This window comes from Pleurodeles waltl, chromosome 4_1 (genome assembly GCF_031143425.1).
Source record: "Pleurodeles waltl isolate 20211129_DDA chromosome 4_1, aPleWal1.hap1.20221129, whole genome shotgun sequence".
NCBI lineage: Eukaryota > Metazoa > Chordata > Amphibia > Caudata > Salamandridae > Pleurodeles > Pleurodeles waltl.
This window is the reverse complement of record NC_090442.1, coordinates 714,962,765-714,981,632: the sequence shown is the minus strand read 5'-3', so window position 1 is coordinate 714,981,632 and position 18,868 is coordinate 714,962,765. Positions and strand designations below refer to the sequence as shown.

The following is an 18,868-nucleotide window of genomic DNA, read 5'->3' as shown; positions in this document are numbered from 1 at the left end:
TTTTGGCAGCTAACTCTTTCATCGAACCAAGTTTTGTCATTGCATACCTGGAGTGCAGACTGTTTTTTCTGTTCATGTGCCCTGTTTTGAATCCTGGCGAAAAGGTTTTGTAGTAAATTGATAGTCCATTTATGCGAACGTCACATGCGTATGTTATCACAATATACGGGCATGGACAGACTAAATCTCTAGATAGCAATGTACCACACAGTGAATTAGACGAAAACAACTACCCGTGACAGACATTTTAAGACGTGAGTAAATACATCTAATTGTCTAGCCCAAGATTTATCTTCCAGGTTATTTGTGAACATTATCTTGCTACACACAATTATTTATTTTATTATTACTAATATCTGGATTGGTATATCGTGCTGCTAAGGTTTCGGGAACTTTTTCAGCATAATCAGTAAGAATATGAAGAATTTCTGGAGGCGGCTTTTATGTTTTTGTAATAATTACCAATTCCATCTTTCGAACGATATTAGTGTTAATTGATACATATGAAAATGCTTTTATTAGTTATGCGGGGCAATAAAAATGCACGGGGGCCTTAGCAGTCGAGGGACACATAAAACAGAGTGTCCTTGGATTCCCTGTTTTGAGCAGATACGAATAGATTTACGCAGCAGGGGGCAGTGCATGGATCTGTTCCGTGTCATGAGTATGCCAGCTCTCGACAACGATCTTTATTGTACCTTTTTTTTTTACATTTAAGCGCATAAAATGTAATTTAAACACATTATGGATATCTCTCTGATCGGATATAGAATGATACGAGCCTCCACCGTCCTGTGTGGTACTGTAGTACCCCGCTTTGGAATACTCCAGTCATGCCAGAGGAAATAATGACATTTTTTGGGTGTGTGTGTAAATTATTATGCTAATTGCATTAGTCCGTGTAGTGTTTACAGGATGTTTGACCGAAGAGGTTCTATACATGCTAAAAATAGACGTTATCACAAAAGTTGACAATTTTACTTACTCGTTGCATGTGCATTGTAAACATTGCATGCAGCAAGCACACCTGGGAAGCAAAACAGGCAACCAGCTTCCTGTGTATACGAGCACAGTTCACATGCACTTTACGAAATGTGTGCTGGATTTATAGTCGGGGAAGTAATGTATATGAACACCCAAACAAGTGTGAATTATGGATTGTCTTAGTAGGTCTTCTTACCTGCGTATTCTGAGGTTAGCTATGGTCATTACCATCTGGAGGGCACCTATTATCATTCTGAATTATTTGTTGTGAGTCCTACAATAAATATCATATCATGCTCTTTGAAGCAAAGTATACCTTGACAACCAGCAGACGCATGTGAGAAACTCATCAAAGTGTGACTAAGCAGCTTTCCAGAAAACTGTTCTAGAAATAGCTCGCGATAAAAGCCACAAGAAAACAAAACATATTCATCGATGCTTGATCGAACAGTTTGATTTTTTTAATCGTCGGGTCACAAACAATTAAATCTAACGAGATGTCTGCCCATGTCGAAGATTGGATATTAGGCAAATATTCTATAGTGTATGACTAACACATGTCTTGCGAATTAATCATTTTGCCTCCAGTGCTCGCCTACGTGTTCAAAGTTTTTTGTTGTTGTTTTTTTTAACACAGTTTTTATACAATTCCTGTGTTGAAGTGATATGTATTTACTATCATTGTTAATATGCGAGTAATTTAAACATACGCAAGTCGATCTGTGTCTGTTCACATGTGAAGTCGTTTTTGCTGGTTATTCTTTTGTTCTGTAAAATTGTATATTATGTTAATTGAAAAGATTATTTTTTTGGCAGGCACTTGACATCAGCTTCCTTTTGAAGTCTTGTGGCGATGCACTTCAAAATGTTACCACAAGGAGGAACCCCAGACCACACATGCAAAGCAGAGCTAATATTACCCGCTTCTGGGGATTTCGGCTTAGTCGATACCCCTAGCTATGCAAAACGAAACCAGGATGTTAACACTGAGCAGTTCTGAAAACGGTGACACAGACAAGTGAGTACTACATTGGGACATTTTTATGATTCACTTGATTTTATGTTCTCGGCAGTGCAGACTTGTTTTGTTGTGCGTGTATTCCAAAGTTTAATTAAATGGAGGCCTTGCAGGTGTCTGACCCGTAGTTGGCCGCCAGATCACCATATAAGAAAGATACTGCTAAGCGCATGTATGTTTCAGTTCTGTTTCTTTCTTTCTGTGGAATGCATTTCTTAATGTTAAAGATGAATAAATTATGCTTAGGCGGTAACCTCTGGAGGTGGGATTGTCGATTAAGTTCATTGGTAGGATAAAAAGTTATATATATATATTTTTATTCAACTCCTATTTTTTTATATCTGTGATATGTAGGTAATATTTTAGTCCGGCCAGTAAACGGTTTGTTGACATTGCTTAGGAGAACACATCTCATTGATAATTACCTACACTTGATGCTTCGCTTGTGAGTTCAGTCTCATATTAAGAATAAGCATTTTATCTGTTCTGAGTCTCTACATTTTCATAAAATGGCGAGTGTGCTTTCTGTTGAATGCCGTTTGTTTTAGGGTTTTTGAAGTGGTGGGTTTGATGGCACAGACCTTTGCTAAGGCACCGTGCAGCCTTCAAGTCAGAAACTGTTAGTAAGTTTATGAGCTTGTATATTAGCACTGGTTATACTGTTTTACACCTGTGACAACGTTATAGGTTTCAGTAGGTACGTTGGTGTTCTCAAATCTGAGACCACTGATCACTTGATGAGCATGTCTCTATTGATCCATGAGCAGGTTCGGACTGGCAGTGCCTGCCGGTTTTTTACTGTTGATTTCTCTGATATTGCCACAAACATAGCCTGCAGCAAACACAAATGCATGCATCCTCCCATCCCTTACAAAATAATTACAGCATGTCTTTACACGTTCAAAACCACCCCGATTAGCAAATATGGGGCACTTTTTTAAAGGTATTTGGTTCGCTAACGGGGGCCACTTTTAGGGCCAGATGTAGCAAACTTCCAAATTGCGACTTGCAATTTGCGAGTCCCAGCGACTCGCAAATTGCAACTCGCAATTTGGAATGCAGAAAGGTGTCTCAGACACCTTCTGCGAGTCGCTATGGGGTCGCAAAGACCCACCTCATTAATATTAATGAGGTGGGTCGCAATTTGCGACCCCATTGCGATTCAGGGCACTCACGGGGATGGTGGCCTGCTGGAGACAGCAGACCACCATGTCAGTGACTGCTTTTAAATAAAGCAGTCTTTTTTTTTCTTCAAAGTGTAGCCCGTTTTCCTTAAAGGAAAACGAGCTGCACTTTGAAAGAAAAACGAAACCTTTAGTTTCGGTATTTTTCAGGGCAGGTAGTGGTCCCTTGGACCACTGCCTGCTCTGAAAAATTATTTTTTGTTCCAGACACAAAGGGGAAGGGGTCCCATGGGGATCCGTTCCCGTTTGCGCCTGGGTTACCATCCACTTCAAGTGGATGGTAACTGCGCTTTCATTTGCGACCGCAATTGCGGTCGCAAATGAAAATACATAGCATTGCGAGTCGCAAATTTGAAGGGAACCCCCTTCCTATTTGCGAGTTGGAAATGCATTTTGCGAGTCGGTTCCAACTCGCAAAATGCATTTCTACATAGCAATGAGGCTTTAGCGACTCGCAAAATGCGATTTTCACCGTTTTGCGACTCGCTAAACCCTTGCTACATCTGGCCCTTATTTCGGTTCCGGTTCGCTAGTTTATTTGTTTTACCCAATCCGACTCTGCCCATGAGAAATGCCCTGCGTCATGGATGACTAATTGGTTGACTGTGAAACAACCGTACTGGTTGGATACGAATTAGGACATACAATGCAAGTCTCTGTGTTTCACAGGGTACCAATGGGGTCACACTTCATTTGCTCTTCTTTATAATGTTTAAAGCCAGCAGCAAAATCACTCCTTCCTCAGAGTGATGTTGTAAGGGCTAAATTAAAAAGTGGTGAATCTTCAGATTTGGAGAAGATGCTCCTTTTCTAAGAACCTCTTCTTCCCTCCTCTCTACAGGTCAACCAGCGGAGCTAGTTACAATGACATTGCCAGCCTATCCTTGATTCCTCCCCACGGGTCCTCCCAAAGGTAGTGGGGCTTGGAGACTGGTAAGGCAAAGTGATAAGGGCCTGTTAACATTCCTTCCTGGCAGATTCAGGGCCAGTGCTCTATACTTGCCCTCACCCCTTGGGCGTGGGCTGAAATCCCTTTGAATGCACTAAACTAACTCATGGTAGACGGGGTCGGTAAGGTTCAGGGGGTTTCTCATTCTTCCCAGCAGAGTATATTATATTGTGAACATTAGCTTTAATAGGGCTCAGTAGCACATTCCGTAAGCAACAAGAATGTAAGGAGTTAGATTAACGACCCATTGTAACGGCGTCTGCTTTGTATTAGATACCACAAATCCTTAAAAGAGGAGAATGCCTGTTTATAAATGTTTTCACAAATTACATGTTCATTACACCCGGGCTATAGCTTTGGCTGTGTTTGTCTGTGTAGCCGTCTGTTTTTGGCTATGCAAGCAAGGCAAAACTTTCCCAGCCTCCCAATTAAGCCCACTACTATAAGATCGGGGGAGTTGGGGAAGGGCGGTTCACGCCATGCTGCCTGACATGGTTCCAGTTATTACCGCATTTACTCCCTCTTATTACTAATTTAGTGCAAAGAGATGCCATTTTACAAACCTTCCTTAACAAGAGCGATGCTCTGAGGAAGAAAATGCATACCAGTTTAAACAAAGCCTATACTTATTTAACAGTTTTACATAGCAAACTTTCCGCAAGATTATCTCAAGGTGTGTTACAGGGAATAATAAGAAATACATATATAAGCGGTGTTCTCCATGTACTTTGCAGTGGGTCCCCTCAAGCTTCATTACACCACTGCTATCAACAGGGCTAACATTAAAGCCATTAGGCCTGCTGGTATAGCGTTTCCAGAGTCTCTTGTGGATATTGCAAGAGTTTAGGCAGCAGTTCTGAGCTGGTTGTAGTGGATTAGGTGTTCTATTCTGTTTAGCAGAATGCACTAAATTCTTTACATGGTGAGACCTATTGAGTGAGGAGTCAAGAGTGAATCCTAGGGATTTGCCGCTTGCATTCTGTGCTAAAACAAATCTGAATTTAGCTTTGTGTTGTGATTTGTGAGAGAGAAGCTCTTTTTAGGGTCGAGACTGCGTTGCATGCGCTCGCGCATGCGTATCGCAGCGAGACACTTTAGTTACTAGAAAAGGGCTCGGAGCCCTGTCAACGTCATGTCAGTGTCCTTCATTGGTTCATGGGCTTGCCTAGTAAAATCTGCTTGCTTTCATTAGTCCAAGGCACGCACACGTCATGCCTTTGCCAGTGGCTAGCCCTCCTCGAGCGCAGCGACCAAGTACAGAAAACATGCGAGGCTCGCTGTTTTCTGTCTGATCGTAGACTACTTTTTTCTCTATTTTCCACACGAATTCGCTTGGCAGAAGTCGAGCGCTTTACACATTTAATTTCACTTTTCTGGGTTACCTACATAAGGGCACTTTTGCCGATAGATGAAAAGTCAGGTTAGGAGTTTACAACGCGATCAGCTCTAACATGAGCAAACGCGAGACCCGTTGCATTGCAAATGCTTGTTTGAGGTTGAGTTCAGTTTTAAGTGTTCATCCAGTTGTGTATTGCCTTTAGACCATTGCATAGAGTGTGGATGTCTTTAACATATGATATCTTTACATACAGCTGTGTGTAATAATAGTACTGATGTATTTTTAAGCCTGAGTTCTTTAGTAGCATGTCTTGTAGGTCCACATATAGGTTGAAAATATCAGTAATAGTGTGGATCGTATAAGCATGCAGCATTCTGCCTTCCCTGGTTAACATGTCTATCATCCCAGTTTTATTATTTGCTTTGACTTTAAGGAATGATATGAAAACGTTTAGCACAGTGTCTCTGAAACCCACTGTTCTTTTTAGGGTGTTAAGAAGTAAATCATAGTCCTCTGTTTCAAATGCAGCCAACAAGTCTAGTAATACTAAAATACATATTTCTTCATCATCCAGGATGTGATAAATGTCCTTTGTTACATTTAGTGTTGCTGTTTCGATGCAATAGCCCTCTCTGAAGCCTGATTGGGAAGTAGACAGTAGAACAATTGAAAATATATATTTGTTTAATTGGATGCATGTGCATTACTCAGTGGTTTCTCCCAGCCAAGGGAGGTTGGTGATGGGTCAATCATTCTCCATTACTTCAGGATCAGAGTAAGGTTTTTGTAGAATGGGAAACAATTGGCCTATTTGTAGCTCGTGATGATGTATTTATTTTGGCCAGCAGGTATGGAGCGAACAGTTGAAAGTTGTTTCGTTATTTTTTCAGGGATGATGAGTCTGAAATAGGGAGTGGGCTTCATTTGGCTGAATAGTATTTTGAGGGCATTTGGCCTAATTTTCTAGAAAGTGCTTTGACGTTGGTGTGGATATCAGATAATGTGCCAGTTCAATGTTGAAGTCATTTTTTAATTTTAAGTATTTTATTGGAGAAAAATGATGAGAATTTGTAGCATTTATTTTTATCGATGGGGTGGATGATTGAATAGTGGGGGGGAGGGGGTATTTTCTTTTATGCTATTGACTAGAGCTTTGGGTGTATTCTGAGACTGGATTATTTGTTGCTGGATGAATTATGTTTTTGCCTGTTTGATTTCTTGCTTGTAAAGATTTTAGGGGTTATTACAACTTTGGAGGAGTTGTTAATCCGTCCCAAAAGTGACGGTAATGTGAGGGATATACCACCAGCCGTATTACGAGTTCCATAGGATATAATGGACTCGTAATACGGCTGGTGGTATATCCGTCACTTTACCGTCACTTTTGGGACGGATTAACACCACCTCCAAAGTTGTAATAACCCCCTGTGTGTTTTGTTTAGTTTGGATTTTGTCCTGTCTGATTTTTACATTCTGCCTTTGTCTTTCAGTGGCTCTGATTTCGCTCTTGATTTTGTGAAGCTCGTTGGTGAACCGGGGTGTGTTTGGAAACATTTAATTTTTTTGGGGCCTACTTAAAATATTTCCAAAATCTTGGCTGACTTTGGGATATTGAGTATTCATGGCCTCCATTTTAGAGTTCAGGTCCATCTAGTAAAGTTTGGAGCTAGAGAGCTTTTTAAGCAATGAGTCTGTAAATTGTTTCTGATCACAGCTTCATTTCAGAAGCCATATTCTAGTTGTGGTTGATTAATTCTTGCTTGGGATGTGGAGTACAAACGGGAAGTAGTCTGACACTTCTACTTCTGAAGACAGGAGACACTTGATTCCATTTAATGAGCTGAAGGTTGGGTCTAATGTTTTTTCTTTTTTATGTTGGTAGAGAAGGAGGGTACATTGCGTTAAATTATGAAATTTTAGCATGTTGTTAACTTCTTTGAACCTTTTTTTGAGTTCACATTACTCCAGTCTATGTTGAAGGCTCCCATGTAAATGTTGTAGGGTGACAACATCTGATTGATCGAAATATATTCTGCAAAACGCTCAGGAAGGTATTATGTGGCTTTTTATGGGGTCTGTAGATTGTATGGATGTAAATGGTTTGTGATAGGTTACTCAGTAGGACAATGTTCATGTTCTCAAAGTACAAATATGCAGTAGAGTTCAGTAAGGAACAGCCAAACTGTTCCTTAAAGAATATTGTCACTGCACCTTTAGTTTTCCATTACCTATCTTATAATTTTGTAGCCAGGTGGGACTAGTCAGTCCAGAATTTGAGTGTGAACTCATTTAGCCAGGTTTTATTAATTCAAATAGATCTGCTTCTTATTGTTCCATAAGGGAGTGGTGCACATTTACGAGCCTGACATTGTGTAAGGTGTATTTTATGTGAGGACTGTGGGCAATGTCTTGGTGGATTGTCTTATTGAGGTTCATTTTCACTAAATTCTCTGTTTGCTTGTCTTAAGAGGTAGGTCTTGTGTTGAGGGTGCTTCCTAATGATGGTTATCGGTTTGGGCATGGTGGCAGGATGGGAGTTGTCCAAATTATTCAGTTAGTTACTGGTAGAAGCTAATCTTCCACTTAATATTCATATTATAAGGATGTACACAGGATCAGTGCAACAGTACCAGCCAAAGTCCAAAGAAATCCAGACATGCAAATCCGCTCCAGCTAGACTTGCCTGGCTGGTGGATTTTCAACAGGTTCCCACTGGTTCAAGTGTTGCTAAGTTTTTTTTTTTCTCATCTCAGTACCTAGTTTATGCTCTCCCGTTCTGTCAGCAGTTTTTGCACCGTCTCATTCATTTGGTTACAAGATCCTTTTTTCTTGTTCATAACTCTTCCTGGGAGCTCAGGGCCCAAACTTCTTAATGGGGATATGCATACTAGCCCTCTTAGAGACTGGGAGGATGGCTCCTGTCTGGTCACTCGGTTTAGTGGCTTGCCCTGAAGCCACTTGTCCTTACTGGCTCCTGTACTTTTTCAGGTATTTGGCTCAATTTTAGGGCAGGTATATGAAGCCACCTACCCCCCCCCCCAACTCTTTTTATCATAAGGCTATTTCAGGTCAAGGTGTTCCAACATTTGTTGTCTTCTGGTTGCAGTTACTCAATGAGTGTCTTTGCGGCACATGTGACCATGGCTCCAGGATGTATTGTACCAGCTAGGGAAGTTACCCTATCATCTAGGAGTGCATGCTTGAGGTCCACAAACAGCAATCTTCTTCATTAGTGTGGTGGACGACAGTTACCCATTTGTGTACCCATAAACTCCATACATCTCTTAGGTGGATTTTCAGTTCTCTGTATTTTTTGAGGTGAGGGACCCTGGGAAATGTTCTGCTATTTTCCAGGAAGTTTTCAGTCTTTTCCTGTCTTTCTCAGCTTGGGGAACATATGAGAATTCATGCCCGATTTAGATCTCTGCGGAGGAGTTACTCTGTCGCAACAGTGACAGATATCCCATCCGCCGAAATCTAAGAACCATTGTTTTTTTATGGCATTTACATTTCGGCGAATGGGATATCCATCACTGTTGCAACAGAGTAACCCTTTCGCTTAGATCTAAATCAGGCCTTTAGCTTTCACCTGTCTGTTCTTTAGGGTCATGGCCCTGTTTGTCTCCTGCATTGAAACCCTGTGAGATCCATTCTCCACAACTGAGGACATCTGCCAGGGATTGCTTCTTTGCTTCTTGACCTTAGTTTAGCCATTTGTTTTTGCCTCCATCTCAAAGGTTCTTAAAAACTTTGATCCTTTCATAAGAGCTTCTTTAGCTGCTCTCTTAAGTCCCATGGCAAAAGTTTTATCTCTTCAAAAAGATGTGCATAAAGATCTAAACTCATGATACAGAAGATCTCCATACAGTTTCCCCTAGTAAGTAAACGGACACCGTAAGTAGTTTTTGTTGGGCACTGCTGTTGGCCTTTTGGACTCTGTTGTGGCTTTACCTATTTTCAACACAACCCACGTCAAGGGTTTCTGTGAGCTTACTGTTTGTGTTTTTCCCTTTTGTTGTTCTCCAAATGACTGCATTTCTCTTCATGCACAGAAGGAGCTTGGTCTGCTTCACCTTCCATAACTGATCCCGCTACCTGTGGCTGCTTGTCTCTCTTTGCCTGCTCATCTCTGAGTCTTTTTCGAGATAAACAGAATGTGCTTTCTGTATTCATCAGGGGCAATGAAGAGGCTCCCTGTAATGTTCCTTTCGATCCCTTCTAGTGGATCTCTAGTTGGAGTATCCTCTTTTTTGGCTAGTTTGGTACTTTCTCCAGATATAAGATTGTTACCAATGAGGTCCTATATCCGTTTATCATTCCTACTCATTCCAGCCTTTGCCATACTTGATAATGAGTTTGTAGAAACTCTGTTGTGTCTACCTTTTGTATTCTGTCAATAGGATTTATCTTGGTGTGGGGTGGTTCACATCGTGCCCCCGGTCTGCTTGAAATGAGATGCTTTGTAAAACTCTCATGAGTCTGAAGGAAAATGTTGCAAGTTGCTCACAAAATCACTCAGTTCTGGTAGGACCAACCTCATAGCCACTTTCAGATTTATGTACCCGTTCTAACCTCCTTCCCCTACCCATCTGCCATTTTTTTCCAAGTGCCACCCGCCATGCTTTTGTCTGAGCATAGAGACTGTGGTATTGGCAGAAAGTGGTCTTGGCAGGGGGTGGAACCTAGAAAAATTGAGGCTTGGACTTGGGCTTTTTTTTAACATTTTTACTGCTGCTTAAAATTATTTGTTGTGCAGCGTGCTGGCCTTGACATACCTTTAATATGGAAGAAAGGAGCAAAGGGATTTTTGGACTGCTAGTGTTAGTCACTACAGTGAGTAATCTGTAACTTTCTGACTAAATTAATTTATAAATGAGCATCCTCTAAATGAAGAAATGTTTTGGATAACTAAAATTGTGATGTGGCTCTGATTACAGGTGCAGCCTTTCCCTAACTTGATGATCTGCTTCCATTTACGCGTAATGGCAGCACATGTTTCAATGCTGCTTCATGTCATAGTTACTTAAGACACAGTTAACCATGAAAAGCCCAACGGGAATCCTACCTACCTATTCAAATTCTTATCTACCCCCCCTCCTATTTTGGTGAAGAGGGGCACCAGGCATGGATTTCCCATCTCCCCCGCCTGTTAGTGCCTGCCACGTTTATTTGTGTTAATTTACCTGAAACTAAATGTTTAATGTAAAATAAAAGTGTAAAAATATTTGGGGCTTGTTCGACCGATTTCATATCTACTGAGCTTGATGGCCCAGCAAGCATTTTTAAATAATACAACATAAAATATGTTTGAAGTATACATCACAGCTGGCTAAAATACGAGGATTTACATATCTCTTTTCTGTTCTTTTTTTAATGTTTACGTTTGTTGACATACATTAAAATAGGCAACGTTTAAGGCAGAGTTACTGGAACACTTTCTGGTTTACCAATAGTTACTAAGTGGAGCCACCTTGGGATGCATCAGAGCCCCAAAACATAGGGAAGTGCACTATTTCCTAATACATTTGAAAGTGATTTCTCTAGAATAGTTACAGGTACATTTATTTCTCCAGAACTGGATCTTTCATAGATTCACATGCTTGAATCATTCCCCGTCGTCAAAGTGGGAGTCCCACGTAACTTAAAGCAGTATACATATATCATTATCATAGACTATAATGGCAATGAAAAGGTCATTTTAATAGCCTATCCATGTCCTTTTATAAAGAAGGACCAAACTTGAACTATAATCAATTAGGCGACATCATCCTCTAGAACACTCCCAACAGAGGCGGAGTCCCTCAGATTTTCTACTGCACGTTGTGTGAAGGGAGTCTCCCTGTGCTCCGGTCGGTTGTTCAGCTTTTACTTCTTTTTGGATCAACCAAAATTATATTTCCTGTTTCATTTCTCTAACCCTAGAAAAGACTACATAAATATGTCTAACCTTTTCCTCAAAAACTCTCACGTTCTGAGAGATGAGGCTATTATTGGTATTACAGAACCTTAAATCTGTCACTAATAACGATGACAGAGAGGATTCCTTCACCTCACAGGAGAGCGCCAGGCTCCCCAGAAGGCACGCAGAAAAGCCATAAAAAGACTTACCATGGGACTTCATAAGGCTCTTCTTTCAGAGACAAAAAATGGAAAAAAGACCCTCAGCTCCCTCTTCAATTCTGACAATATATTAGAGAGATCCTCCTAACCTTACAATGGGGCGTCTAAAAACCACCTGTAAAATCATCATTAACAAGAATTACCCTGACATAGTTGATGACCATGTCGATTATTATTACCTCGTCCATGATGGCCTCGTCTATGAAAGGCCTTGTCTATGATGGCCTCATCTACAGTGGCCTCATCTACGATGGTCATCTGTTGATGGCCTCATCTGTGACGGTCTATGACAGTCCTCTACAGTGATCGTCTATGACAGTCATCTACAGTGGTCGTCTATGACGGTCATCTACCGTGATCGTCTATCACGGTCATCTACAGTGGTCTGTGATGGCCTCATCTACGAAGGGCCTCATCTACGTCTGCCTTATCTACGATGGTCATCTTCTATGGCCTCATCTCTGACTGATTTCTACGGCTGTCATTTGCAGTGGTCGTCTACGACGGTCATCTGGTCGTCTATGACGGTCATCTGCAGTGGTCATCTATAACGGCCATCTGCACTGGTCGTCGACGACTGTCATCTACACTGGTCGTCGACGACGGTCATCTACAGTGCTCTTCGATTTTACAATCGTGGAAAATCCTGTCATTCATAATTCCGCCTAACCAGTAAGGAAACGTTCTCATATAGGTCCAGACTACTGTATGGTTTGCAATACGGGGCAGGTATAGCCACCAGAAGTGGGCAGACATGGCCACATAAATAAGATGTTTGCCGGAAGAAGAAAAAACATGCTGCTGTAGGGGGATGAAATGTCATCATATGTCAGCATAGATTGTGCTATAGATAAAGCTTTGATAGGATTCACACAACTGGCAGGGTCAGTGGTCCCAAGATGCTATGGTTTAAGGCCACAACTTTTAAAATTTGAGGTACAAATATATCTAATATTTTTATAGTACCATGCCGACGCTCTGTTTGCCAAGCACGTTGACGACTCCTTGCAAGCAATTAAGGCTGAGTTTTGACGCTGCACAATCTTTTGGGGCATTACAATTTCAAATGAAACAATCTTTAGAGGGACCCAAAAAAGACATTGATAAGTATCTGACTTAGCAACCCTTTCAGTAGCCGTCAGGCTAGCTTACCTACAGTGACAACGTTCTGGTGCTGATTACACCATCCAGTGGGAAAAACAGTTTAAAAAATGTTGTAATCTATGGCAGAAAATAGCATTGGACAAATAAGTCCCGGATCGCGTCACAAATAGACCATCATACACCTCCAGAAACAATCCCTTTTGTGGTCTCCTTCAGCACAGTATTTATATTTTTTGCATTCCCATCCACTCATTAGAGTTCTTCCATTTGGCTTCAGATCAGCTTTCTCAGGAAGGGTTTCCACAACTTCGACAACTCGTTGCTAAAAGCACCAACGGCATTTCAAGCATCCAAGGCCACATAGGCTTGCCTAAAGTTGTTTCGCAAGCCGTCTCCTTGTGAATTATCATATATAATCAACTCCTTTCTCAAAGAAGAAACTGTCTGTTCAATTCGCTTTTGGGAGTCAGGTCCTCAGCGATTAATATGTTCCCTCTTGTACACCTGAAAATGAATGCCTTGCAGGACCAGCTACAAAAACAAAAGATTCAATCAAACAAATCATTGGAGGGCCTGGTGAATTTTCACATAGGTATGATGGAAGCTCAAGTCTGGTAGTCTCAGACTACAAATGCTTCCCTGGAAAGCTGAGGGAGACCTCTACAGAACCTGTAATTGGAGGAAAGTAGTCTCTGCTCCAGAAGAGCATTCATATCACTCAACTTGGTCTCAAAGCCATCTGTTCGGTCTCCAAACTTTCCTACCAGTGTAGCAGAGCCTTCAGTGTTAGTTCGCAAGGCTAATACCACCAGCATGCAATACGTGAGTAAACAAAGCAGCACAAGATCTTTGGCGCTGAAGACCAGAAGATCTGGAGTCGGCTAATGACACACAGGATAACTCTTCAAGCCGAACATATTCCCAGGACTAGAAAAAGGGGAATTTGATCATTCAGCTCTAAGTATGATCTTCTCGTTCTGGGCAAACTGGCTCTACACCCCTTTGCAACAAACAAAACCTGCAAATGCCAGTTCCATGCAAGTTGGCATCCACGTCCAGGATCTGGGAGGAATGCCTTGCGACAGATGTCCAGGATCTATACCTAGCTTTTTCCCCAATACCTTTTAATACCAAAGATTCTCACCAAGAGGAAAGCAAAGCAGTGTTTTCTTTTTCTGATGGCCCCCAGGTGGGTATGTTTGACTGAGCTTCTCCTGCTATCAGAATACAATCACATTTACCTGCCAACATTCTGTAAACCTTAGACGATAAACTAAGGCCAGGCCCTTCATCCTGACCTGACTTCTCTCCTCTAGGCACACAGCTCCCAAATTCCATCAATTCAAAGATCTGTGTTCCTCAGGACTGCAGGTGTATTCTCTCAAAGTCAAGGAGGAGGCCATGATAAAGACATGTAAATGTTAATGGAAAGGTTTCTGCCTGTGGTGCCAGAAAATCAAACCTACATCGTCTGCTAGCATAATCTGGCAAATAAATATCCTATCTCCTCTCACTAGCCCAGTCACAGTTGGTACATGCGTCCATTAAGGTATGGCTTACAGCAAAATCAAGATGTAGCTGTTTATCACATTTTCTCTTTCTATTCTTGCAGAATCATCAAACAGTTCATAAAAGATTTATTCAGTGCTTTCCTACAGAAAGGGCTGCTTCCTCAGACTGGCACCTGAACATACTTCTATTTCAACTCGTGAAGAGTTCATTTGAACCCATTCACAGAGCACAACTCATATTTCTCACATGGAAGGTCGCCTTGGTACTTGCGCTCACCACGAAAAGTAGGGTAGAGGAGATGCAGGCTCTCTCAACTCAAGAGCCTTCTTGTGTCTCACAGGCAATTTAGTAGTTCTCTGAACCAATCCACAGATTTACTCCAGTATTGGAACTTTCATAGATTCACATGCTTGAATCATTCCCCGCGGTACCTTAGAAAAGACAATGTCCCCAAAGACATAATAGCAATAACATAGAACTATCCTTTTCAGTAATCTATCCAAGTCCTTATGTAAAAAAGGACCAAACTTGAGCCTCAGCCAATCAGATTGCCCCACCCCCTAGAACCCTCTTGAGAGAAGCTCAAGATTTTCTACAGCACGTCGTGTTAGGAAGTCTCCTCTGAGCTCTGCTCATTTTATTCCTGTTGGAGAAGATTTTGTCACTACATCTGAATTTTTACTTTATTATTGAGTGTTACTGATTCACACTCACACTTTCTGGAGCCTGGCTTTACCAACACAATGTCTGACAGAGAGAGGAAAAGTCTCTTCAGAGCCTGCAGTACTTGTGGGAAGAAAAGGCTCCACTCTGAGGAGCCTCATAGAGATTGTATATATTGCCTCTATCCTGAACATTCTGCTGCTGATTACAAGGTATGTCGTACCTTTTCCTCAAAAACGTTATAGGATAGAGAGGGAAGACTGCTTATATGGCTCCAGAAGCTTAAATCAAGGAAGAACCCTGTCTCCGACTCTGACAGTGAGGAGTCTTACTGGTCTTCTAAGAAATCCCAAAAGAGGCAAAGATCTCCTCACTCTGAAAAGGGTTCAGGACCACCCTAAAAAACTTTAAAAAAGACCTCACAGGGGTCTGGGGAAGGCCAGTCTCTCATCATCACCTCATGAAGGGAAATCTTCCTCCGTCTAAGCATCGGCCTTCAACTTCAAAGGAGGTGTCTAAACCTTCTTCAGAGCCTTCTACACCTCCACCAAAGGTTCTTACTACGTTCAAAAAGCCTTCTTCAGCTCCTGACGACAACTCCACCGTCGACAAAGTCATCGTCATCAACACTGTCGTCGGCGAGAACATATACGGCGGCTGCAGCGACCACGACAACGTCGACTGTGGCTTCCTGTACGACGTCTACATAGACAGTAACAAATTCTAGGCCATCGACGTTGAAGATGAAGATGTAATCGTCGACGATGATTCTGACGACGACACCGTCAACAACGAGCATTCTGATGACGACGCCATCAGCGGCGGCACCGTCGACGGGGACCGGAGGTGGACCTTGGCAGTTGGAGACAACTTCGACCTCGTCAACGGCACCATCATTGACATCGTTGTTGAGGTGAAAAATACAGGCCTTGACCGAGAGAGGGGATATAATTCCGAGAGCCACATCCCCAAGTAAGGTCACACCTTTAATTCCAACTCATCTTTGGAGGAGGATTCTGATGATGATGGGCCGTTTGGGGCAGCCCATAGTCCTTCCCAGCTTTGTTAAATGTCATGAGGATGAAGAAGAATATTATCAACAGTATTATTCTCCTCAAAGAGACCAACCAACTGTGCCAGAGGATAAGGTCTGTATCCCGAGTGCCCTTATCTCTGATTTGCAGCTTATGTTATCAAATTGCAAGAAGAGGCTTCCGTTGGCATCACAGTCTGAGAACATACAAACGGCACCTCCTCCCTCGGTACTTGCCACTCCAGTGCCACAGCCTATGTTGTCTCCTAGATTGGCGAGGAATACCCCGTAGATGACTTTCATGCAGGTTACTGATTCCTCAGATGAGAGGGAAGAAGGCGAGCTGCAGAGGATGCGCATTCGGATTGGGAAAATTATATATTGCTGACCCCTTCATCTCCATCGCCTATCCCGGTGGATTCCCCCCAGGAGACTTTGGGGGCTTCCATAATCTGCTTGAAAGAGCAGCAAAGAGATTTGCGCTACCCATGCCATCTAAGCAGGCAGATTGATTTTTATACGACTTGAAGGAGCCTTTTCAAAAGAGTATCCGCTCCTTACCCATAGTGGGCTACATCTCGGAGGAAGGTCTAAAGGTGTAATGAAGACTCCAGCTACTGTGACAGCAGTCTTACCAAGGTAAGATAAAAAAATATAAAGCTCCAGAAGACGCACCAGCTTGTCTCATTGGTCACCCGAAGCCAGACTCTGTCATAACCCAGGCAGCACAGAGGCGTTCAAAAACTCCATTGAAGCCAATTTCAGCACCTCCAGGCAAGGAAGGCAGAAGGCTGGACAACATTGGGAAGCGTTTCTCCTCTTTGTCGGGGCTTATAGTGAGAGCAGCGAACTCGGTGGCAATCTTGGGCAGATACAACAGGCAGCTATGGGGTGATGTTGCTCCATATCTGGAACGCCTTACGGAAGATTCTAAGGTGGAAGTAAAGAAGTTCCTCTTGGAGGGTGAGCGCACCTCGGCTGAGGTTATAGATTACGCAATGGATATTGCAACCACTGTTTTTTGACAGTTAGCTGGTGGGGCGTTGCTGCGATGTCCGGGCTGGCTTAGAGCGACTTCTTTTCGTCCGGAAGTTCAAAATAAAGTATTTGACCTCCCGTTCGATGCATAGGCTCTTTTCGGCTAACACATGGATAAAGCCTTGCAAGTCGTCAAAACTGATACAGACACCACCAGGTCCTTAGGAACCCTTCAATTCGAGAAGCTGCCTTTTCGTGTCTCCAGGGGTCGAGGAGTCTCATCATACAGAAGGAGTTACCAAAGCCTGCGTTACCCTCCAATACTACGCAGCAGTTCTGACCGCAGCATTCTCAAAGGCAACCACCTAAGGCGTCCTATTCCAGACCTCCACCAGGGGCAGAGCGTGTCAGAGCAAGGAGGTGGTTAGACGCCAATGACAGCTTTCAGGCTCCGGCTACACCCCTACCACTAATTCACAAGATAGGGGGAAGGATATCACACTTTTTTCAGAAGTGGCAAGGAATAACGTCGGACCAGTGGGCATTAAAGATTGTTCAATTTGGCCACATTTTAGAGTTCATTCAACTCCCACCTTCATGCCCTCCTCATTCCTTCTTTCAAAAGCATCTAAAACAACTCCGGCTGGAGGTCGTGACAATGCTCAAGAAGGGAGCTATAGAGAGTTCCTTCTTCAGAACTGGGCAGAGGTTTTTACTCCCGTTTCTTTCTAGTACCCAAAAACTGGGAGTCATGACATCCCATCTTCGATCTCAGGGAATTAAACAAATACCTCAAACGTCAAATCTTTCGTATGGTCACGTTGCAGAACATTCTTCTCCGCATGAATCACGAAGATTTTATGATGACCCTGGATCTACAGGATGCTTACTTTCATATCCCGATTTTACCTGCCCACAGAAAATATCTGTGCTTCACAGTAGACGGCAGCCATTTCCAATTCAGAGTTCTTCCATTTGGCCTGAAATCTGCCCCTAGAATCATTACAAAGTGTCTAGGTCCGGTAGCGGCTTGGCTAAGAAAGAAAAAAATTCACATTTTTCCCTATTTAGACGATTGGCTAATAAAAGCAGGATCGTATTAGGAAGCTCACGACTCAACAAGAGCTTGCATGGGATTATTAGACGAACTGGGTCTCACTCTGATTTGGGACAAATCAAAGATATTGCCAACAAGGGTGATGACCTTTTCAGGGGCGACAATAGACACAATCAGGGACAAGGCTTTCCCTTCGGTGGAGAGACAAGCAATGCTCATATCTCTAACAAACAGAGTTCAAGGAAGAAAGTCTCTTTCTGTACGCACCTACAAATCGCTTCTGGGGATGATGTCTTCTTGCATTGAACTAGTCCCTTTTTGTTGCCTCAGAATGCGCCCCCTGCAAGGGGATCTGGACCTTCAATGGATTCAGAAAGAGGGCTCATTCAACGACTCAATCACAGTAACTCCTCGAATGATCGAAGCACTCCATTGGTGGTCGGACCAGCTAAACATCACAGTAGGTCTTCCTTTTCTTCCTCCTCGACCTCTGTTGGTCATTACCACGGATGCCTCTCTGGAAGGATGGGGAGCGTATCTTCAAGATCTACAGATCAGAGGAAAATGGAGCAACTCTTTCCGTAAATATCACATCAATTTCCTGGAGTTGAGTGGTTTTCCTGGTCCTGCAGGCTTTACTTCCCAGGATAAAGCACTCAGCTGATCTCATAAGAACAGACAATACGACAACAATGTATTATTTGATCAAGCAGGGGGGAACTAAATAATTTCTCCTATCAAGAATCTCAAACTATTTGGAACTGGGCATTCGGAATGGAATCCGTTTACGAGCGGAACATCTGCCAGAAAGGCAGATTGAGACAGCAGACACCCTCAGCAGACTGACGTCCTCCTGTCACAAATGGGAGCTGGGCCAGGAGGTGCTCGACCAAGTTTTCAGGAGGTGGGGGAAGCCCAAACTGGATC

General features: G+C 42.6%; 1 long non-coding RNA gene across 10 annotated transcripts in view; it reads left to right on the top strand.

Annotated features, from left to right (window-relative positions):
- LOC138288080 (uncharacterized) overlaps nucleotides 1–18,868 on the top strand; it is a 472,675-nt gene that overhangs the window by 137,732 nt on the left and 316,075 nt on the right. For all 10 annotated transcript variants that reach the window (XR_011202326.1, XR_011202329.1, XR_011202330.1 and 7 more), the window contains one exon: nucleotides 1,801–2,002. This is a non-coding gene — a long non-coding RNA (uncharacterized lncRNA). The remainder of the gene's footprint in view (nucleotides 1–1,800; nucleotides 2,003–18,868) is intronic.